The sequence below is a fragment of the Ursus arctos genome, unplaced genomic scaffold (genome assembly GCF_023065955.2).
Source record: "Ursus arctos isolate Adak ecotype North America unplaced genomic scaffold, UrsArc2.0 scaffold_28, whole genome shotgun sequence".
NCBI lineage: Eukaryota > Metazoa > Chordata > Mammalia > Carnivora > Ursidae > Ursus > Ursus arctos.
In genome coordinates this window covers 16,503,542-16,525,781 of record NW_026622963.1, presented here as the reverse complement: position 1 = coordinate 16,525,781, position 22,240 = coordinate 16,503,542, and the positions used below count along the sequence as shown (strand labels likewise).

Genomic DNA, 22,240 nt, shown 5'->3' with positions numbered 1-22,240 from the left:
GGTGACCTCTGCGAGGGCCATGGTGCTGTGCCTGTGCTGAGAGAGGGTTCCTGCCTTGTGTCCCCTGGGACAGCAGACCGCAGCATCCACCATGCTTGTGGCTGTCCTGGCTGAAGATCCTTGCCCCCGATGTGTGATTCCCATTTGACCTCGGTGGTGGGGGGACATGCCATGAAGGCACAGAGACGCGGGCGTGGACCAAGCCGCTGAGTGACTGCCCCTTTCCTCAGAGTATGGGCCCCCGAAGCCTGCTGGCGGGGACACGCCCATGCCCTAGGTGGCAATGGGCCCTGGGTTCAGTCGGGTGGTGTGACGTCCCGTGTCTTGCCAAGGGCTGTGCCTCCTGCCCCGCGAGGGCATTTTGTCCGGGTGCATGGGACGCGGAGCCTGGCCTTGAATCCCCGGTCCCCTCACCTCAGTACAGCTTGGGTCGGTTTTGGCCCTCCACCTGGTGTCCAAGGGTGGCAGCCTTCCCATGGGCCCCTGGGTTTTCCCTGATGGTGGCTGAGGTTCTCTGCAGTGTAGTAGCGCTGGGACAGCTGGCAGGGTGACAGTCGGCCTCGACGTCGATCCTCCGGTGTGTCAGCGGGTGTACGTAGGGAGGACGTGCTGTGCTTCACCAGGGTGACTTTGAGACAGGGAGTCTCTGGCAATTTTCAGCTGTCCCTATGGGTCAAACGTGGTGCTCAGGGTTTCAGTGGCACCGATCTCGTGCTGCTGTGAGGCAGGACATGAGGCCAGGGATCCACGTACCGGGCAGGCTCCATGGGGAGCTGAGGCCTCCACACGTGAGCAACCCCCCCCCCCCCGCATGCCTACCCTCCCCATCAGAATCACCCAGACCTAGCGCCACTCCCCTGCACGCACACGACCACACGATACACAGGGACTACACGTAGTCACAAGACACCCTCCCACAACAACACAGATGCCCCTTCCGCGGGCTCACACATGGGCAGGCACGTACAGACACACACACCCACACAATCGCACACACAGAGATACATACCCAACACTTAAGCTCACTCAGGCACTAAAACCCGCAGCTGTGCTGTTCTCTGCCCGTGGCATCACGCCCAGCAGCAGCCAGCCCTGTGGGACAGAGGGACAGGACAGGCAGGTGCAAGACTCACCCCCGGATCCGTTCCGAGCCATCCGGCTAGCTAAGCACGACGGTCCGTTTCTCACGCGTGCGTTTGTATCGTGCCCAATTCTCAGGTGTGGTGGCCACGCCAGGCTCACCGTCAGCCTGCAGGACTAGGACTTCCTGTCCTTGGATGTGTGGAGGTTTGCCGAGTACCCAGAAGAAGTGTGGTCCCGTGTGGGCAGGCTGCAGACATCGGATCGTGGAGACGGTAAGCCTTCCATTGTGTCAGGTGGAACCATTGGCTGTAGGATTTCCCGCGCCCACCTGAGAGGATGCCAGTGCACGGGTGCCTTCTGACGCACTGGGTCTGGCTCCAAGAGAGGATTGACTGTTCCTCTTGGTCAGCGGCGTGGCTCTGGTCAGTCCAGGCACTGGAGGGCTCTGAGGCCATTGGCTTACCCCTCTGAGCCACGCAGCCTGCCTTGTTCAATTGGCCAGGCAGCCCAGAATGTGCTTGGATCGATGATGACTCCCTCATTCTGCATTCCTTGGAAAAGCTGAACAAAATGAGTGAGAACTCCCTACCGTCGTTCTCATCGAAACTGAGGTCCAGCACATTGTCTCCCCGAGAGCAGGAGTGAGGGAGAGCTTCCCCTCAGCCACACTCTCACAGCCACCGCAACCGCCACCACCACCACCTCCCCACCTGCACCCCCCAACCCCCCCCTCACCACAAGCCCCGCCAACCCCCAAGGGCCTCGGCCTGGGAGAGCCTTGCAGGGGGCTCAGGGTCTGGGAGGCGTTTCCCCATCTTAGCTGGGTGTTTACGGCATGGAGGTCCTCTTGGACTTAGCGGGCTTTGGTGGCCTGTCGAGCAGCTGGCATCCCCGTCGTAGGAGTCCCATTGTGCGGCGTTGGCACGGGCCCTGGGAGCCCCTGTCTCGGACCAACGGGGCCAGGGTGGCGCTTCAAGGAATGCTGCTGGTGTTGTGTGCTTTGGGAGCCTCGCGGCGGCAGCTGCCATGAATCCAAAGGAGAGCTCTGGGCCAGGCAAGCCGTGATAGGTGCCCTTGCCCTTGGTCCCCATGACGTGCGTGGAATGCCCCATGGGTTTGGCAGGAGGGCATAGGCACTAGGCCAGGCCGCTATCCTTGACAGGGCCTGAATGTCTCCCAGTGGTGCTCACTGTGGCCACGCAGGGCCTGTGCTGTGGGCCCAGGTAGAGAGTGGAGCCACAGAGTTGCCCCTAGCCTAGACAGGAATGTCAGGGACGGGGAAAGACCACAGGCGGGTTGATTCCACGCACCTGCGTGGCGCTAGGCTCTGGGTGTGTTCCGACACAGCCCGTCACGGCTCCATGGGTTGTGGGAGCCCCACCCCGTCCTTTCCGGGTCGGGGCGTCCAACTGATGATTGTCTTCCTCGTGCCTTTGTCCGGCGCCTGGGTCCCTGTCCAGTGTGTCCGTGGTATCTGCATCCCTGAAGAGTGGCACCTTGGGGGCGTCTTCGCACAGTCCCGGAGTGATGCGTTAGCAATGGCTCGCCGGCCGGCCAGGTCTGCATCAGCTGGCTTAGTCCATCTTGGCCCTGGAGATCTTCCTTTCTTCATGCCAGTAATGAGTACTTGAAATCAAAGGGCTTTCACTCGGGGGTACCAGATAAAGACTCGGAAGACATCTTTCGGATTCCAGCTGGAGGGCAGCGGGCACCACCTGGCAGAATCTGGGGTTGTGGCGGTGGGGAACAGTGCTGTGAGAATGGCTCCTTGACTAGGGGCATTTGAGGCTGTGGGTTCAGGGACCACATCGACGGGACATTCTGCCCTGTGCTTAGTCCCACAAATGATTCCCGTGTGTGTTTGTTTGGGGTCGAGGTGGGCACCCCAGCTCCGGGAGGGCTGGTTCGTGTTCGAAGGCAGACCAGTGCTCCGGGTCACAGGCTCAGGCTCCAGGGGGTGGTGCCTCTCCTGGGAAGGATTGGGCAATGATACAGGCTTCCGTGGGTGACACTGGGATGGAGATTGATAAAACAGTGGGGTGAGAGCTTGAGGTCAGCGCTTGCACGGGCCCTGCTGTGGAGCCTGCCCAACTGGTGGGAAGTGACCTCCTGACAGATGGGTTTGTCGTTGGCACCTCAGCAATTGGGTTCTCTAGAGTCCTGGCTGGGCATTCTGTATGGAGCAAGGGATGGGATCTGGCCGCGGCAGGGAGGGCAGGAGCGTGGGAGGCCGTGAGCATGTCGTGGCCAGCTGTGGGAGGCCACTTGTGCCCCCTTGGCCCTCAGCACTGAAGCACCCTCCCTTGAAGGCCCCAGCCTCACTGCTTCTGGGGCGGTTGCCCTTGAGCCAAGGGCAGTTCCCTTGGGCTAGCTTGCCGATGCCGTTCTGGGCCCACACGGCGTGCACCTCACTCTGGGGATGGGTATGTGTCTGGAGTGTGCCGGCTCTCTCCGAGGGGAGCCGCGGCTGTTGGGCAGAGGTGCTCCGGGCCAGAACAAAGACTGAGGGAGGGCAAGGTGGGCAAGATGCCCCTAGGGTCGAGCCGACCGTGGGTAGGAGAGTGGTGATGGGGTGCGTGGACTGGGGCCTCATTCCCATTCCATCACTCTGTGTCCAGGCTCCTCCTCCCTGCCCACACTCTTCCACCTCCCCCTTACCCTCCGGGGTCCCCTCCCCTTCTGCCCACCGTTCCCTCCAGCTGCCCACCCCCTAACCTGCGCCCCCATGCTGCGAAGTATCTGCGTGTGGGTATCTGTCTGCAGGCATGGGAGGAGCCCCAGAATCGTAGGGAGAGGCAGAGCAGCATATCCCCGCCACGTGGCACTGCCAGTGATGCCCACAGACCCGTCTGCCATGCTGAGGCGCACCTGTCTCTGCTCCCCACTTCCCAGGTGGAGTTGGCTTGACGCCGGTGTCCGTGAACATTTGCAAGCCCCATCCTGCCTGATCCGCCAAGCCCGGCGTGCCAGGCGAGAGCGCCCCGGGAGACACAGACTTTGTTGGCTGCGGTCACGTGGCCGTCGCTGGCGTAAGCGGTTAGCTGCTCTCCTCTGCCACAACCGACAGGCGTCCACCCGGCTTCCTCCTTGGACAAGGATGGCTCCCCTCGCCGCCTGGTGGCTTGGCCCTGGGTTCTCGCGAGGGCCGACATGTCTGAACTCACTGGCCGTCCCAGGCTGGAGCCCGGCACTTTGAACGTTGCGTGCCCTCAAACGTGCTCGGATCTATGATGACTCCCTACAAATGCATTCCTTGGAAATCTGAACAAAATGAGTGACAGTCCCTAACGTCGTCCTCATCGGAACTGAGGTCCAGCACGTGGCTCCACCCAGGAACTCAGAGTGAGGGACACACGCGGTGCCATAGCTTTGCTGGTAGCTGCGAGTGTGCACCAGGTTTGGAAGTCACCCCTCTCAGAGGCCTGGGAAATTCTCAGCGGTGGAGGGAGATCTGCCCCCACCCACAGGGGACTGGGCCCGGAGACCCGGGCCGCCTGGGCGCAACGGTCTGGCTGCTCCTAGAGCGGCTGCGGAGGGTGTGGGTGATGGAGGTCGTCTTAGCACACCACCTGCGTGCAGGCTGCCCTGGAGTCACTGAGCCTCTCCCTGCCATCGCTCACCCCTTGTCTGACCCCAGCCCTGGGCCTGGCCCCTGCTCCTCCTCTACGGTTGTGCTTTGTCAGCTCCAGGACATGGGACAGGAGAGGGGCCCCTGGTCCCGGGTAGGGCAGGTTTCCTCCCCAACTGCCCCGTGGCACAGGACAGGTGTCGTGCTGTGTTTGTAGGGTAGGCACTGTGTGCTTCGGGGCTGGGGAGGTCATCTGCGCTGACCACATGTCCTGGGGAAGAGTGTCCACCCGTGGGCCCTGGCCACAGTTGTTGGTGGCTTATATGCACGTGGAGTTGAGGTCAAAGGGCCGTGGCCCGCAGTTTGTGGGGGGGTTTGTTGGGGGTGGGTCCCTCAGCAGAGAGAGAGACAGCTAGAAGTATCGTCCTCTGAAGGACTTGACAATGAGACACGGTGTTTGGAGGCGGGGTGTTCCCCCACCGGGCCAGGTCTCCCCTGGTCGCAAGCTGGCGGGAGGGAGGGGTGCCTGGGTGACGGTGAGCCAGGGATGGCCGGGCACCTGTCCACTGTGGGTGTGACACTTTTCATTATGTGTGGAGACGGCAGTGCCTGGGAGTCTTAGTGGTGCCCCGCCGGGGTCCTGAAACCTGGCAGGTGGAATCTGGAAGCCAATGCCTTTTCACTGCCCTGCCTTCCTCTCCACATCCGTCCTCCACTGGCATGGCAGTGAATGGGTTCACAGAGAGGCTGCTTCAGGGTGGGAGGTCTGCCCACAAAAGCATCCCCAGAACTTTGGGGTTGCACCTGGAGGGCAGCGGGCACCACCAGTCGAAATCCGGCGGTGGTGGGTGGGGAAACGTGCCCCGAAATTGGGTCTTGGACTAGGGGCAGGTGATGTTGCAGGATCAGGGACCACATCGCCAGGACTTTCTGCCCTGTGGCCACACCCACAAATGGTTCTTATGTATGTGTTTGTGGCCAAGGTGGGCACCCCAGCCCCAGGGAGGGCTGGGTCATGTTTGTAGGCAGGTCAGTGCTGCCAGTCAAAGGCTCAGGCTCCTGTGGTTCGTGTCGTCCCTGGGCAGGATTGGGCCGTGACGCAGACCTCCGTGGGTGACACTGGAACACAGGCTGACAGGCCAGCGGCCTGAGAGAATGAGGTCAGTGCCTGCACGGGCCCTGCTCTGGAGCCCACCCAAACTGGTGGGAGGTGACCTCCTGCCAGATGGTTTTGTCGTTGGCACCTTGGCAACTGGGGTCTTGTGAGCCCTGCCTGGGCTTTCTGTATGGAGCAAGGGTTGGGATCTGGCCACGGCAGGGAGGGCAGGAGCGTGGGTGGCCGTGAGCGTGTCATGGCCAGCTGTGGGAGGCCACTTGTGCCCCCTCGGCCCTCGGCCCCGGAGGGTCCTCCCTGGAAGGCCCTGGCCTCACTGCCCCTGGGGCGGTTGCCCTTGAACCAAGGGCAGTTCCCTTGGGCTAGGTTGCCGTTGCCGTTTTTTGCCCGCACGGCATGCACCTCACTCTGGGGATGGGTATGTGCCTGAGGGGATCCGTGGCTGTTGGGCAGAGGTGCTCCGGGCCAGGAAAAAGCCTGAGGGAGGGCAAGGTCGGCGAGGTGCCCCTGGGGTCGAGCCAACCACAGGTAGGAAAGCGCTGATGGGGTGCATTGACTGGGGCCTCATTTCCATTCCATCACTCTGTGTCCAGGCTGGTCCTCCCTGCCCATACCCTTCCGCCTCCCTCTCCCCCTCTGGTGACCCCACCCCTTCTGCCCACCATTCCCTCCAGCTGCCCACTCCCTTGCCTGCGCCGCCATGGTGCGAAGGATCCGCATGTGGGTATCTGTCTGCAGGCACGGGAGGAGCCCCGGGATCGTAGGGAGAGGCAGAGCAGCATATCTCCTCTGCATGGCACTGACAGCGATGTGCACAGACCCGTCTGCCATGCTGAGGCGCACCTGTCTCTCCTCCCCACTTCCTAGGTGGAGCGGCATGATGCCGGTGTCCGTGAACATCTGCAAGCCCCATTCTGCCTGATCCACCAAGCCCTGCATGCCAGGCGAGAGCCCCCCGGGAGACGCGGGCTGTGTTGGCTGCAGTCACGTGGCAGTCACCAGCATAAGCGGTAAGCGCCTCTCCTCTGCCACAACCTACCAGGGTCCATCCGGCTGCCTCCTTGGACAAGGATGGCTCCCCTCGCCACCTGGTGGCTTGGCCCTGGGTTCTCGCGAGGGCCGACGTGTCTAAACTCACTGGCCGTCCCAGGCTGGAGCCCGGCACTTTGAACGTTGCGTGCCCTCAAATGTGCTCGGATCGATGATGACTCCCTACAAATGCATTCCTTGGAAATCTGAACAAAATGAGTGACAGTCCCTACCGTCGTTCTCATCGGAACTGAGGTCCAGCACGTGGCTCCACCCGGGAACTCAGAGTGAGGGACACACGCGGTGCCATAGCTTTGCTGGTAGCTGCGAGTGTGCACCAGGTTTGGAAGTCACCCCTCTCAGAGGCCCGGGAAATTCTCAGCGGTGGAGGGAGTCCCACCCCCACCCACAGGGGACTGGGCGCTGGGCCGCCTGGGCACAACGGTCTGGGTGCTCCTAGAGCGTCTGTGGAGGGTGTGGGTGATGGAGGTCGACTTAGCACATCTCCCGCATGCGGGCTGCCCTAGAGTCACTGAGGCTTTCCCTGCCATCGCTCACCCCTTGTCCGACCCTGGCCCTGGGCCCTGCCCCTGCTCCTCCTCTACGCTTGTGCCTTGTCTGCTCCAGGGCATAGAGGTTTTGGACATGGTACAGGAGAAGGGCCCCAGGCCCCCATCAGGGCAGGTTTCCTCCCCAGCTGGCTTATGGGCACACTGTGGTGAGGCCAAGGGCCGTGGCCCGTGGAGAGAGTGGCGAGGGGGAGCCCTCAGCAGAGAGGGGGGCAACTAGAAGTGTTGTCCCAGGAACGACTCACCAGTGGGATGCGGGGTTTGGAGGCTGGGTGATCCCCCACTGGGCCAGGTCTCCCCTGGCTGCAAGCTGGTGGGAAGGAGGGCTGCCTGGGTGACAGTGAGCCAGGGTTGGCATGGCGCCCATCCACTGTGGATATGATGCATTTCATTGTGGGTAGGGGTGGCAGCACCTGGGCGTCTTGGTGGTGCCCGGCCGGGGTCCTGCAAGCTGGAAGGTCGAGTCTAGACGCCAATGCCCTTTCTACCACCCTGCCCTCCTCTCCATACCCACCCCTCGCTGGCATGGCAGTGAATGGGTTCCTGGAGAGGATGCTTCATTGTGGAAAGCCGGCCCACGTGAGCATCCCCAGAAAGTTGGGTTTGCAGCAGAGGGCAGTGGGTACCACCTGGTCATCTGGGGATGGGGGGATGGGGAACCGTGCCATGAGTATGGCTCTTAGACCAGGGGCAGGTGAGGCTACGGGATCAGGGACCGCGTCGGTTCCTGTGTGCGTGTGCTTGGGGCTGAGGTGGGCACCCCAGCCCCAGGGAGAGCTGGGTCGTGTTCGTAGGTGGATCAGTGCTCTCGGTCAAAGGATCGCGCTCCTGTGGGTCGTGTCACCCCTGGGCAGGATCGGGCCACGACGCAGGCCTCCATGGGTGACACTGGGATGAGGGCTGACACGCTAGCGGCGTGAGAGCAAGAGGTCAGCGTCTGCCCGGGCCCTGCTCTAGAGCCCGCCCGAAATGGTGGGAGGTGACCTCATGCCAGATGGGTTTGTCGTTGGCACCTCAGCAATTAGGGTCTCTCGAGCCCCAGCTGGGGTTTCTGTATAGAGCAAGGGATGGGATCTGGCCGCGGCAGGGATGGCAGGAGTGTGGGTGGCCGTGAGCGCGTCGTGCCCAGCTGCGGGAGGCCACTTGTGCCCCCTTGGCCTTTGGCCCAGAAGGGTCCTCCACGGAAAGCCCCGGCCTCACTCCTCCTGGGGCAGTTGCCCTTGAACCGAGGGCAGTTCCCTTGGTCTAGTTTGCCGATGCCGTTTTTTGTCTGCACGGCGTGCATCTTGCTCTGGGGACAGGTATGTGTCAGGAGTGTGCTGATCCCTTTGAGGGGGGCTGTGGCTGTTGGGTGGAGGTGCTCCGGGCTGGGACAAAGACTGAGGGAGGGCAAGGTGGGCAAGATGCCCCTAGGGCCGAGTGGACCCCAGGTAGGGGACCGGTGATGGGTTGCGTGGACTGGAGCCTCATTTCCATTCCATCACTCTGTGTGCAGCTGGTCTGCCATGCTCACACACTTCCACCTCCCCTCCCCCTCGGGCGACCTCCTCCCCTTCCGCCCAGCCCCCCACCCCCTATCCCAGCGTCCCTATGCTGCAATGCATGCACGTGTGGACATTTGTCTGCAGGCACGGGAGGAGCCCCAGGATCGTAGGGAGAGGCAGAGCAGCATATCCCCGCCACGTGACACTCCGGGTGATGCCCTCAGGCCCATCTGCCATGCTGAGGCGAACCTGTCTCTTCTCCCCACTTCCCAGGTGGAGTTGGCTGGACGCCAGTGTTCATGACCCTCAGCGAGCCCCCATTCTGCCTGATCCTCCAAGCCCGGTCTGCCAGGCGAGGACGTGCCAGGAGACGCGGGCTGTGTTGGCTGTGGTCACATGGCAGTCGCCGGAGTAAGCGGTAAGCAGCTGTTTTCTGCCACAACCAACCGGGGCCTATCCGGCTGCCTCCTTGGACGAGGATGACTCCCTTTGCCACCCGGTGGCTTGGCCCTGGGTTCTCGCAAGGGCCGACATGTCTGAACTCACTGGCCGTCCCAGGCTGGAGCCCGGCACTTTGAACGTTGTGTGCCCTCAAACGTGCTCGGATCGATGATGACTCCCTACAAATGCATTCCTTGGAAATCTGAACAAAATGAGTGACAATCTCTACCGTCGTCCTCATCGGAACTGAGGTCCAGCACGTGGCTCCACCCGGGAACTCAGAGTGAGGGACACACGCGGTGCCATAGCTTTGCTGGTAGCTGCGAGTGTGCACCAGGTTTGGAAGTCACCCCTCTGAGAGGCCCGGGGGTCTCAGAGGTGGAGGGAGACCTGCCCCCATCCATAGGGGACTGGGTGCAGCGACCCAGGCTGCCTGAGTGCAATGGCCTGACCGCTCCCAGTGCACCCCGGGAGGGTGTGGGTGTCGGAGGTTGGCTTAGTACGCCACCTACATGCGGGCTGCCCTGGAGTCACTGAGGCTCTCCCTGCCACCGCTCACCCCTACCGCGGCCGAAGGCCTGCCTCCAACCAATGTCCCTTGCCCCCGCTGCCCCCGTACCCTTGTGCCTTATCTGCTCCAGGGCAGAGAGGTTATGGACATGGGACAGGAGAAGAGCCCCGGGCCCTGGGCCCCGGGTCAGGGCAGCCTTCCTCCCCAGCTGCTCTGTGGCAGAGGGCACGTGTAATGCTGTAGTGGTACTCCTGGCTCTGAGTGCTTCGGGGCTGGGGAGGTCAGCTGCGCTACCCGCATGTCCTGGGCAAGAGAATCCACCCATGGGCCGAGGCCACAGTAGTTGGTTTGCTTATGGGCACTTGGGGTGAGGCCAAAGGCCATTGCCCGCGGCAGAGGGGGTTGTGGGCAAAGCTTCGTCAGAGAGAGAGGCAGCTAGAAGCGTCATCCCAGGAACAACTGGGTAGTGGGACTTGGGTTTGGAGGCAGGGTGATCCCTCACTGGGCCAGGTGTCCCCTGGCCGCAAGCTGGCGGGAGGGAGGGGTGCCTTGGTGACGGTGAGCCAGGGACGGCAGGGCACCTGTCCACTGCAGGTGTGACACGTTTCATTGTGGGTAGAGGCGGCAGTGCCTGGGAGTCTTGGTGGTGCCCCGCTGGGGTCCTGAAACCTGGCAGGTGGAATCTGGAAGCCAATGCCTTTTCACCGCCCTGCTTTCCTCTCCACACCCATCCTCCACTGGCATGGCAGTGAATGGGTTCACAGAGAGGCTGCTTCAGGGTTGGAAGCTGGCCCACATAAGCATCCCCAGAACTTTGGGTTTTTGCTGGAGGGCAGCGGGCTCCACCTGGCGAAATCCGGGGGTGGGGGGTGGGGAAATGTGTCACGAGAATGGCTCTTAAACTAGGGGCAGGCGAGGCTGCGGGATCAGGGACCTCGTTGCCAGGACTTTCTGCCCTGTGGCCACACCCACAAATGGTTCTTGTGTGTGTGTGTTTGTGGCCAAGGTGGGCACCCCAGCCCCAAGGAGGGCTGGGTCATGTTCGTAGGCAGGTCAGTGCTGCCGGTCAAAGGCTCAGGCTCCTGTGGGTCGTGTCGTCCCTGGGTAGGATTGGGCCATGACGCAGGCCTCCGTGGGTGACACTGGAACACAGGCTGACATGCCAGCGGCCTGAGAGAATAAGGTCAGTGCCTGTACAGGCCCTGCTCTGGAGCCCACCCAAACTGGTGGGAGGTGACCTCCTGCCAGATGGGTTTGTCGTTGGCACCTCAGCAACTGGGGTCTCTTGAGCCCTGCTTGGGCTTTCTGTATGGAGCAAGGGTTGGGATCTGGCTGCGGCAGGGAGGGCAGGAGCATGGGTGGCCGTGAGCGCGTTGTGGCCTGCTGTGGGAGGCCACTTGTGCCCCCTTGGCCCTCGCCAGAAGCGTCCTCCCCGGAAGGCCCTGGCCTCACTGCCCCTGGGGCGGTTGCCCTTGAACTGAGGGCAGTTCCCTTGGGCTAGCTTGCCGATGCCGTTTTGTGCCCGCAAGGCGTGCACCTCACTCTGGGGACTGGTATGTGTCTGGAGTGTGCCGGCTCTCTCCGAGGGGGACCGCGGCTGTTGGGCGGAGGTGCTCCGGGTCAGAACAAAGACTTGAGGGAGGGCAAGGTGGGCAAGATGCCCCTAGGGTCGAGCGGACCACAGGTAGGAGAGTGGTGATGCGGTACGTGGACTGGGGCCTCATTTCCATTCCATCACTCTGTGTCCAGGCTCCTCCTCCCTGCCCACAGCCTTCCACCTCCCCTTCCGGCAACCCCTTCCCCTTCTGCCCATCGTTCCCTCCAGCTGTCCACCCCCTAGCCTGCGCCCCCATGCTGCCACGGATCCACATGTGGGTGTCCGCAGGCACGGGAGGAGCCCCGGGATCGTAGGGAGAGACAGAGCAGCATATCCCCGCCACGTGGCACTGCCAGCGATCCCCAGATGCCCCTCTGCGATACAAAGGCGCACCTGTCTCTCCTCCCCACTTCCCAGGTGGAGTTGGCTTGATGCTGGTGTCTGTGACCGTCGGCGAGCACCATTCTGCCTGATCCGCCAAGCCCCGCGTGCCAGGCGAGAGCGCCCCGGAGATGCGGGCTGTGTTGGCTGCGGTCACGTGGCAGTCACCAGTGTAAGTGGTAAGCGGCTCTCCTCTGCCACAACCAACTGGGGCCTATCCGGCTTCCTCCTTGGACAAGGATGGCTCCCTTCGCCGCCTGGTGGCTTGGTCCTGGGTTCTCGCGAGGGCCGACATGTCTGAACTCACTGGCTGTCCCAGGCTGGAGCCCGGCACTTTTAACATTGCGTGCCCTCAAACGTGCTCGGATCGATGATGACTCCCTACAAATGCATTCCTTGGAAATCTGAACAAAATGAGTGACAGTCCCTACCGTCGTCCTCATCGGAACTGAGGTCCAGCACGTGGCTCCACCCAGGAACTCAGAGTGAGGGACACACGCGGTGCCATAGCTTTGCTGGTAGCTGCGAGTGTGCGCCAGGTTTGGAAGGCACTCCTCTCTGAGGCCTGGGAAATTCTCAGCGGTGGAGGGAGTCCCGCCCCCACCCATAGGGGACTGGGCGTGGGTCCCCGGGCCGCCCGGGCGTAAAGGTCTGGCTGCTCCTAGAGCAGCTGTGGAGGGTGTGGGTGATGGTCGTCTTAGCACATCTCCCACATGCGAGCTGCCCTGGAGTCACTGAGGCTCTCCTCGCCACCGCTCACCCCTTCCCCGACCCTGGCCCTGGGACCTGCCCCTGCTCCTCCCTTGCCCCCGCTTCCCCCGTACCCTTGTGCCTTGTCCGCTCCAGGGCAGAGAGGTTTTGGACTAGGTGAGGACAAGGGTCCTGTGCCTTACTGGGTGAGGTTTCATCCTCAACTGCTCCGTGGCCTATGGTATGTATCTTGCTCTGTAGTTTCCCGGTTTTGTTTGGCTACATAAATCTAGTGGCCTTGGGGTTTGGGTCGTTTAGCTAATTGAGTGTCCTCCCTGAGTGATAGCCTCATGTAGGAGTGCATTTATTTGCATCTTTTTTCCTTTTTTCCCTTAAAAAAAATATTTTTATTTTTTTAGTCTGAGTGTTGTCTTTACCCCCTTAGGTAGGATTATAGTATTATTGATTCTTTGTTTTTAATTTTTTTAACATGCTACTTATGTCATTGTGTTTTGTGTTTTTTTGTCCTCTTCCTTTGTGTATCCTACACATTTTTTTGTTTTGTGGTTTTCCTTTTCCTGATTCCATATATGAAGTTTATTCTCTTATTTCTTAGAAATTGTCCATAGTTTAGTTCTTCAGGCTTTTTTGTGTTAATTTTGCCTTCCTTCCATGGATCTTTTGTTTATATATTTGTGTTTTAGGTTTGATTTCACATCATATTATTGATATTCCCCAATTAAGATGTGAATCATTTAGCAAAATGAATTACTTTTATGAAATATTTTTTTTCTAAATATCTTGGCATTGAAATTTTCCAATCCTTTTTGCATTTTTTTTCCAATGGAACATATTGCATTGTGTTTTTCTTATTAACTGTGCTTTTAAATATCTTTGTACAGTTCAAGTCATCATCTTACTTCAATTGCTATCATTCCTGAGATGCCACTTTTGATGATCACAGTGTCATTTTTTTGTGGTCTTGTTCTGTCTTTCAAGTGCAGTTCTTTTGAATGGTACCTCAGGTTGTCTGTCCACATTTCTTAAAATTTGTACTTGGAACAGTATACTCAATAACTCTTTTAGTTTCCATGGAAGGTAGTGGATTTTACTGAAGTGTATCTCTTATATTTAGGTTGTACAAGTGTGTCAAACTCACATTCCCCTATTGGTAGTCATTAGTCTTCACATATGTGATTACTCATTGTAAGTACAGGAAGCTTTATATAACTAATATATTTTGAGTCGATGAATATCACTCATATTTCACTTTCTACTTACACACAAACATATCCTTCTATGATTTTCCATTGTCAGTTATTTGTAAAATGTTAATGGAATTGAACCTTTTCTCATTTGTTTTCCAAATGTCCTTTTGTTACTGAAATGTCAAATGAATAATTTTTGTATTTGTTAGTGAAATCATATTTTTAGGTTAATACTACTAATTTAGTTATCTGTTTGACTTTCATTATGTTATCATGTTTTCTAATAAGGTCATATTGAGATTCTTAATTTCTTATCACATTTTAATTTTGTCAATGTTTTTAGACTAAGTTCTTTTTTCCAAGATTGGATAAACTCTATTGATTCATACTAGGTTCATTTAATGTCTTCCTGTTTTGTCAACCTCATAATGAGCCTATTCTGTGAAGTTTTTGTATCATTTTTAAAGTTTCTTTTTCTTTCTTTCTTTCTTTCTTTCTTTCTTTCTTTCTTTCTTTCTTTCCAATTTCTTTTTGTTATCTGATGTTAGCTTTATTTTATTTTGTTTCCACAGATCATGTAGTTACAAGGTAAAAATGTTTATCATCACTGATTTTAAATCTTTGTGAGACTAACACATCATGGTTTTCAATCTTTTGTTAGTATCTGTTGATTTTCTCTTCTCATTCTATTTATACTGTGAGGAATTATAATCTACTGAGTCATTCATGCTTTCTGTCTTTTATTTCCAGAATTTTGCTCTTTTCTTCTTAAAATATTTAAAATTATCCACATAAATTAATTAATACAGTTGAATTTAAATGAATGTACACAGTGAATTTTACTATCCTTTGCTTGGTTTACAAATTACATTATTTTCATTTTTATATGTATTTATTACTATAGTTAAGATGAACAGAATTGGGTTTCATATGAGTTTATCCTTGACATATTACATGAAGGAGCTCTTCGGGTAGTTCTGCCAAAATATATTCAAAGGCCAATGGGAATTCTCACATCAGTAAGCATTTTGTCCCGAAGATCCTGACATTCTTCCCAGGGTATTGTACCACTTCAATGATGATGAGACTCTGGCTATTCTAATCAGCTCTAGGTCATCAGTGATTCTGGTTTCCATGATCAAGTTAGTGTGGATCAGTATCTCCTAGGGTAACAGAATCTTGAATGCTCAGTGTCTGCCACGTATCTCATTCTGATGGTCCCTTTTATAAATGTTCCTGGATAAATGATGACTCCACAAATAGATCTTTTTGGAATATGAACAAAGTAAGTAACAAAAATAACTTCTGTGAGCTGAGGACCACCCCGTGGGTCATGTTAAACAAAGATGTGGAGGGCAATTCAGTTTGGTCATAAAGTGTTACCAAAAAAAACCCAAAAAAACAAACAAAACACAAAACCAGTACTGTGGTATTTGAAAAATAACATACTGGCATGTGCTAGAGGAAATGGATTATAGAAAGGTCTATATGACCAATTGCAGAATATTAACTCTTGGCTGCCAGTAGCTACACATAAGTCATAAATAGACCCTGCGGAACCACCACTTAAATAATGAGTCCCATGAGAAATGTTTGCGACTACATTTGATCTATTTACGTGTTTGAGCTGTCAGGAATCTTCTGAGTCCTGGTCAGTATCTCTATTGTGATTAGTTTATCAAAATCTAAAGATATTATGAAATTTTACTTACCATTTTCTATTAAGTGGAACAATTGTATTTAAATTGAAAAGTAGATACCTATGTGGAATCTTCATAGTATATTTTAATTTGCTCATCATCCCAGTCACTAGAGATGATTGGAACAGTTGTTTACACATTGTTTTCTTTGTTTTTTCTATAATCTGAGCAAGAAATTTCATATACTTTCAAGTGATGGCTTTAACTACAGGATAGATTAAACATTTTTAGATATGAGATGGTTATATTTAAAATTCTTGGATTCTTCCATGAATTTCATTGGCCACATTTATATATCATCAATGGGTTTCTAATATGTTTAGAGAGACACCCTAGTTACGATACATGATTTTGCATGAGTGTGCTGGAGATATTTTGAGAAAAATATCTTAGAAAGAATTATTTCTGTACTACTTTGATCAAAATTGTGATCAATCATTCTTGTCATCAGAAGGTTCAGTGAATATCCATTATGAATTCTTATAACTTTTTATAACTAAATACTCCATTAGGAAAATTTTGTTTTGTAACTACTCTAATTTTCTATGTACTTTGTAGACTGGGTGTACTATTAGAATTCCATGGAATCTCATCACTGCACCAATGAAAGTGCTGATTTTGAAGTGCTCCCTTATCTGGGAAGGAACAAAACAATATGCTTCTGATATAACACACAGTTTATAGTAAATTTATGTATCTCTGTTGTCTTATTATTTTTAAGTATTCAAAAATTAAATTGAGTTAGTGGATAATTGGTTAAAACAAACTGTTATTAGCATGAATAATCTGTTGTGTTATATGAAGCTTCAGTCTCCTTTATTTTTCAGATTTTACTCTTTCCTCTACTTTGAATAACCAGAAACATCCTAGAGGAATAATAAATTAGTATATTTTTACATAAATGTACACAGTGAGTCTTCTTGTCTTATGCAATTTTGGCAAATGGTCATATATACCTTTTATCTTTCTACATTTATAATTTTACCATAGGCAAGTGTGGACCAAAAACTGGGTTTCATATATATGAGTTTATTCTTTCTCCTTGATGTATGCCATGAAGGAAAGTATTGGGAATAATTCTGCCTCCCATCCTTAAGGGCCATTGGGAATTTTAACATCAGTAAGCATTCTGTCTTGAAAGTGCTGACATTCCTCTTAGAGAATCATAACACCTCAATACGAGTAAGACTGGTTGTGTTAGTCAGCCATGGGGCTGGGTCAGCATTTCCTAGGGTGATAGAATCCTGATTACTCTAGTGTTTGTCACATATCTCATTCGAAATATCTATTTTATAAATATGCCTATATCAGTAAAGACTTCAAAAATGGATCTTGTAGAAATCTGAACAAAATGGGTAACAAATCACTTCTATAAACTGAGCTCCAGCATAGGGACCATGCAAGGCAAAAACTGTGTGGAGAAGTCAATTGGTGAGGTAGTAGTACTAACAAGGTAGTTGAAAGCTACCTGATTGCATAAATTAAGGGAAATTAATTGTCTAGTCCATAAATATCTAATTGTTGGGTAAAATGGCAACATTTTATTTGCTTCATGGATAGTTTCCATATACTCATAGTAAACAGACCATGGAGAACCAACACATGAGTAATAACTCAGTGGAAAATGGCTGTACGTACCCTTAAGATATCAATGCTATTTTCTTAGATGACACAGTCTTCTGGATGAGAAGCTGTCTATTGAGGTCTATTAGAGTGCCTATTTGAAAAAACTTATAAGTCTTATTTGGCCTTTATCCCTTTTTAAAAAAAATTTTTATTGCGTTATGTTCATCACCATACAGTACATCCTTAGTTTTTGATGTAGTGTTCCGTGATTCATTGTTTGCATATAACAACCAGTGCTCCATGCAACACGTGCCCTCCTTAATACCCATCACTGGCCTATCCCAATCCCCTACCCTCCTCCCCTCTGAAACCTACCCTAAGTTTGTTTCCCAGAGTCCATAGTCTCTCGTGGTTCATTCCCCTTTCTGTTTACCCCCCTGGACCGTACTGGAGGAGATTATGCTAAGTGAAATAAGTCAAGCAGAGAAAGACAATTATCATATGGTTTAACTCATCTGTGGAACATAAGGAATAGCAGGGAGATTGGTAGGAGAAGGAAGGGAATACTGAAGGGGTGGCCTTAATCTCTTAAGTAAAACAAACAGATGGTAATTGTAGAGTTGTTTTTATTCCTTTGAATGTTTGAGAATGTATTTTAATGAGACTGATGATACAGTTACAGGAAGTGGAATAGCTTTTTTTTTTCTTCCTATCATCCTGGGGGCAATTTTCTAGACATTTGAGTAAAGGGTTCAGGTAGATGGTACATGAAACATTTTTTAAATAATAAAATAAATAAATTTATCATTTTTGGTAATCAAGATAGATTTCACTGGCTAATATTTCTTCAGCCAATTTTATATGTATTTAAAGGTGAATTATAGTCATAATGAATGATGCTGAGGGGGATAATTGGGGAAACTTTGACACCAGTGTCTTCTAAATAAAAGACTTTCTATGCTACTCTGTTTCAAGGAGTGAGTATAATTTTCTTGTCATGTAGGTTGTTACATGCATATATATACTTAATTCCTGGGAACCTACTAATTGTAAATATTCAATTAAGAAGGTTTTATTTTCAACTTCCCTACCTTCCCCCAAGCATTATTTGTTGGAAATGACATTTTAAGTGCTTGAAATTTTTCCTTCCACACCATTGGAAGTGTTGAGGTTGTTACTTTTACAAATTTCCCTTTCTAGAAATGATCAGAACACTGATTTCCAAAGGTAGCATTACAATTTTTAATAAATCTATTTTTCATGGATCGCTCATTTATTTTTTAAGTATTTATTATTTTTATTATTATTATTATTATTATTCTATGTTAGTCACCATACAGTACTTCATTAGTTTTTGATGTAATGTTCCATGATTCATGGTTTGCATATAACACCCAGCATTCATTGCAATACATACTCTCCTTAATACCCATCACCAGGCTAACCCATCCCCCCACCTCCTCCCTTCTGAAACCCTCAGTTTGTTTCCCAGAGTCCATAGTCTCTCATGGTTTGTCTCCCCATCTGATTTCCCACCCGTCATTTTTTTCTTTCTTCTCCTAATGTCCTCCATGCTATTCTTTATGTTCCACATGTAAGTGAAACCATATGATAATTGTCTTTCTCTGCTTGATTTATTTCATTTAACATAATCCCCTCCAGTTCCATCCATGTTGATGCAAATGGTGGGTGTTCATTCTTTCTGATGGCTGAGTAATATTCCATTGTATATATAGACCTCATGTTCTTTATCTATTCATCTGTTGGAGGGCATCTCTGCTCCTTCCACAGTTTGGCTATTGTGGACATTGCTGCTACGAACATTGGGGTGTGTGTGGACCTTCTTTACACTACATCTGTATCTTTGGGGTAAATACCCAGTAGTGCAATTGCTGGGTTATAGGGTAGCTCTATTTTTAACTTTTTGAGGAACCTACTAACTGTTTTCCAAAGTGGCTGTACCAACTTGCATTCTCACCAACAGTGTAAGAGGGTTCCCCTTTCTCCACATCCTCTCCAACATTTGTTGTTTTCTGTTTTGTTAATTTTTGCCATTCTAACTGGTGTAAGGTGGTATCTTAGTGTGGTCTTGATTTGAATTTCCCTGATGGCTAATGATTTTGAACATTTTTTCATGTGTCTGTTAGCCATTCGTATGTCTTCTTTAGAGAATTGTCTGTTCATGTCTTCTGCCCATTTTTTGACTTGATTATTTTTTTTGGGGTGTTGAGTTTGAGAAGTTCTTTGTAGATCTTGGATACCAGCCCTTTATCTGTAGTGTCATTTGCAAATATCTTCTCTCATTCCGTGGGTTTCCTCTTTGTTTTGTTGACTGTTTCCTTTGCAATGCAGAAGCTTTTTATCTTGACGGAGTCCTAAAAGTTCATTTTTGCTTTTGTTTCCCTTGCCTTTGGAGATGTGTCTTGAAAGAAGTTGCTGAGGCCAATGTCAAAGAGGTTACTGCCTATGTTCTCCTCTAGGATTTTGATGGTTTCCTGTTTTTCAAAGAGCTGGAACAAACAATCTTAAATTCGTATGGAACCATAAAAGACCCTGAATCGCCAAGGAAATGTTGAAAAAAAAAAAAAAAAAACTGGAGGCATCACGTTGCCTGATTTCATTCTATATTACAAAGCTGTGATCTCTAAGACAGTGTGGTACTGGCAAAAAAAAAAAAAAAAAAAAAAAAAAAAAGATAAATCAGTGGAACAGAATAGAGAGCCAAGATATGGACCCTCAACTCTATGGTCAAATAATCTTCAATAAATCAGGAAAAAACATCCAATGGAAAAAAGACAGTCCCTTAAATAAATGGTGCTGGGAAAATTGGACAGCTAAATACAGAAGAATGAAACTCGACAATTCTCTTACACCATACACAAAGATAAACTCAAAATGGATGAAAGACCTCAATGTGAGACAGATATCCATCAAAATCCTAAGTTTTTATTTATATTCCAGTTAGTTAACATACAGTGTATTATCAGTTTCAGGTGTACACTATATTGATTCAACAGTTTCATTCAACATCCGGTGCTCATCACAGCAAGTGCCCTCCTTTTTTAAACTATTTAATAATATAATTGGTTTTGCAAAAGTTCTGTGAAACTAACAAATGTGGTGTTTAATAATTTGTGAAGTCATCTGGGGATTCTGTTTCATTTATTTCCAGGAATAATATCAGAAAAATCCTAATAGAGTAGTAAATTAGTATATTTTATGTGCAGGTATGTAATGAACAATACAGTCTTTTCTGTGGTTGACAAATGGACATGTATACTTCTTATATTTTCCTATTTTTACTCTATTTTCACAGGTCAATGTAAACTAAAACCTGGTTTCATATGAATAAAAAATTATCCCTTCCTCTTGAAATGTGACAAGGAAGAAAATATTGGGACTGATTCTACCATCTTATTCCTCAAGATCCAGTAGAAATTCTACCACCAGTAAGCATTTCATCTTGAAAATACTGACATTTCTCTTTAAGACACTCTAACACTCCTACTATAATAAGACTCTGCTGTGCTAGTCAGCCATGAGGCTGGATCATTATCTGTGATGACTAGTCTCCATGAGTGAATACTATGGGTTAGTGTGTCCCAGGGTGAAATAATCTGGAGTGCTCAGTGTCTGCCACATATATCAGGATCACGATTTTTTTTTTCTTTTCAACCATTAAGTTTATTTTATTTTTAATTTTTTGTATTATGTTCAGTTAGCCACTGTATAGTACATCATTAGTTTTTAGTTATGTATGACACCCACTGCTCATCCTTAATACCCTTAATACCCATCACCCTGTTACCCCCTCCTCCCAGCCCCCTCCCCTCTGAAACTCTCAGTCCATTTCCCAGGGTCCATAGTCTCTCATGGTTTGTCTCCCTCTCTGATTTCTTCCCCTTCAGATTTCCCTCTTTTCCTCTAAGGTCCTCTGTGCTATTGCTTATGTTCCATATATGAGTGAAACCATACGATAATTGTCTTTCTCTGCTTGGTTTATTTCATTTAACATAATCCCCTCCAGTTCCATCCATGTCGATGCAAATGGTGGGTATTCATTTTTTCTGATGGCTGAATAATATTCCATTGTATAGGTAGACCACATCTTCTTTATCCATTTGTTTGTTGAAGGGCATCTTGGCTCCTTCCATAGTTGGGCTATTGTGGACAATGCTGTTTTGAACATTGGGGTGCATGTGGCCCTTCTTTTCACTATATCTGTATCTTTGGGGGTGAATTCCTAGTACTGCAATTGCTGGGTCATAGGGTAGCTCTATTTTTAACATCTTGAGGAACCTCCATACTGTTTTTTAAAGTGGCTGAAACAGCGTGCATTCCCACCAACAGTGTAGGAGTGTTCCCCTTTCTCCACATCCTCTCCAACATTTATTGTTTCTTGTTTTGTTAATTTTTGACATTCTAACTGGTGTAAGATGCTATCTCACTGTGGTCTTGATTTGTATTTCCCTGATGGCTAGTGATGTGGAGCATTTTTCATGATTTTTTTAAAAAACAAATGTCCTTAGATCTTTTATTATTGGGGTCTGAACAAAATGAGTGACATAGTCACTTCTGTAAACTGAGGTCTAGCACAAGAGATCATGCTGGCAAAAATGTGAGGGCGGTTCAGTTTGGTCAGCTGGTATGACTAGTAGGGACTATGGTAATTGAATTCTACCCTGACTGCATATATTAAGGTAATAAATTATACAAAGATCTTTTCAATTTCTGATTTAGGAATTACATGGCAACTTTTTGAGTACTTGGATAGCAGCATCCATACATTTGTTGTAACCAGACCCTGGAGAACCAGCATGTGATGAGAGAGACCGGTGGTAAATGGTTATGCCTACCTTTGAGCTATTCACACATTTTTATTACATGCAAGAACCTTTAGGGTGAAGAGCAATTGGCTGAGATTGACTGGGTAATCAAGGTAAAGGATATGAGTCTTTACTTCTTTATCTCTTAAATAAAAGCAATATAGAAATTGAAGAGTAGCTTCTATTTGTCAAAATATCTTAGAGGATGTTTTAATTTCCTTGCTGATGAGGTCACAAGAATTAGAATACTATGTTTCCCCTTGTCACCCAAACAGAAATGTTCTAGACATTTGGGCTGTGGACTCAAGTAGATGCTGCACTAGACATTTTTAATTATACAATGATTGCATTTTCAATTCTTGATGTTTTAGGTAGATTTTATTGCCTAATATTCATATTTTATTAGTAGGTTTCATAGTTAGTGTTAAAGGGAGATCCTAGTTTTAATGCCCAATGCTGATGGAGGCCATTTG

At 50.3% G+C, this 22,240-nt stretch overlaps 1 long non-coding RNA gene and 5 other non-coding genes across 13 annotated transcripts in view; all 6 read left to right on the top strand.

The window, feature by feature from the left end:
* The window catches only part of LOC113263599 (uncharacterized), an 80,306-nt gene that overhangs the window by 19,466 nt on the left and 38,600 nt on the right, over positions 1-22,240 (top strand). For 4 of the 8 annotated variants that reach the window (XR_008956039.1, XR_008956040.1, XR_008956042.1 and 1 more), the window contains 8 exons: positions 1,219-1,355; positions 3,976-4,479; positions 5,737-5,811; positions 6,633-6,775; positions 9,121-9,265; positions 11,814-11,949; positions 20,258-20,390; positions 21,682-21,880. This is a non-coding gene — a long non-coding RNA (uncharacterized LOC113263599). Of the gene's footprint in view, positions 1-1,218; positions 1,356-3,975; positions 4,480-5,736; positions 5,812-6,632; positions 6,776-9,120; positions 9,266-11,813; positions 11,957-20,257; positions 20,391-21,681; positions 21,881-22,240 lie in introns of all 8 variants that reach the window. The other 4 variants (XR_006410774.3, XR_008956038.1, XR_008956043.1 and 1 more) reach the window with 3 other exon arrangements.
* Positions 1,604-1,698, top strand: LOC113263825 (small nucleolar RNA SNORD116). Its single transcript, XR_003319413.1, has one exon. It is a non-coding gene; the product is annotated as a small nucleolar RNA SNORD116 (small nucleolar RNA).
* On the top strand, positions 4,305-4,397 carry LOC113263842 (small nucleolar RNA SNORD116). The gene has a single exon (XR_003319430.2). It is a non-coding gene; the product is annotated as a small nucleolar RNA SNORD116 (small nucleolar RNA).
* Positions 6,961-7,053, top strand: LOC113263840 (small nucleolar RNA SNORD116). Its single transcript, XR_003319428.1, has one exon. It is a non-coding gene; the product is annotated as a small nucleolar RNA SNORD116 (small nucleolar RNA).
* Positions 9,451-9,543, top strand: LOC113263838 (small nucleolar RNA SNORD116). Its single transcript, XR_003319426.1, has one exon. It is a non-coding gene; the product is annotated as a small nucleolar RNA SNORD116 (small nucleolar RNA).
* Positions 12,142-12,234, top strand: LOC113263841 (small nucleolar RNA SNORD116). The gene has a single exon (XR_003319429.1). It is a non-coding gene; the product is annotated as a small nucleolar RNA SNORD116 (small nucleolar RNA).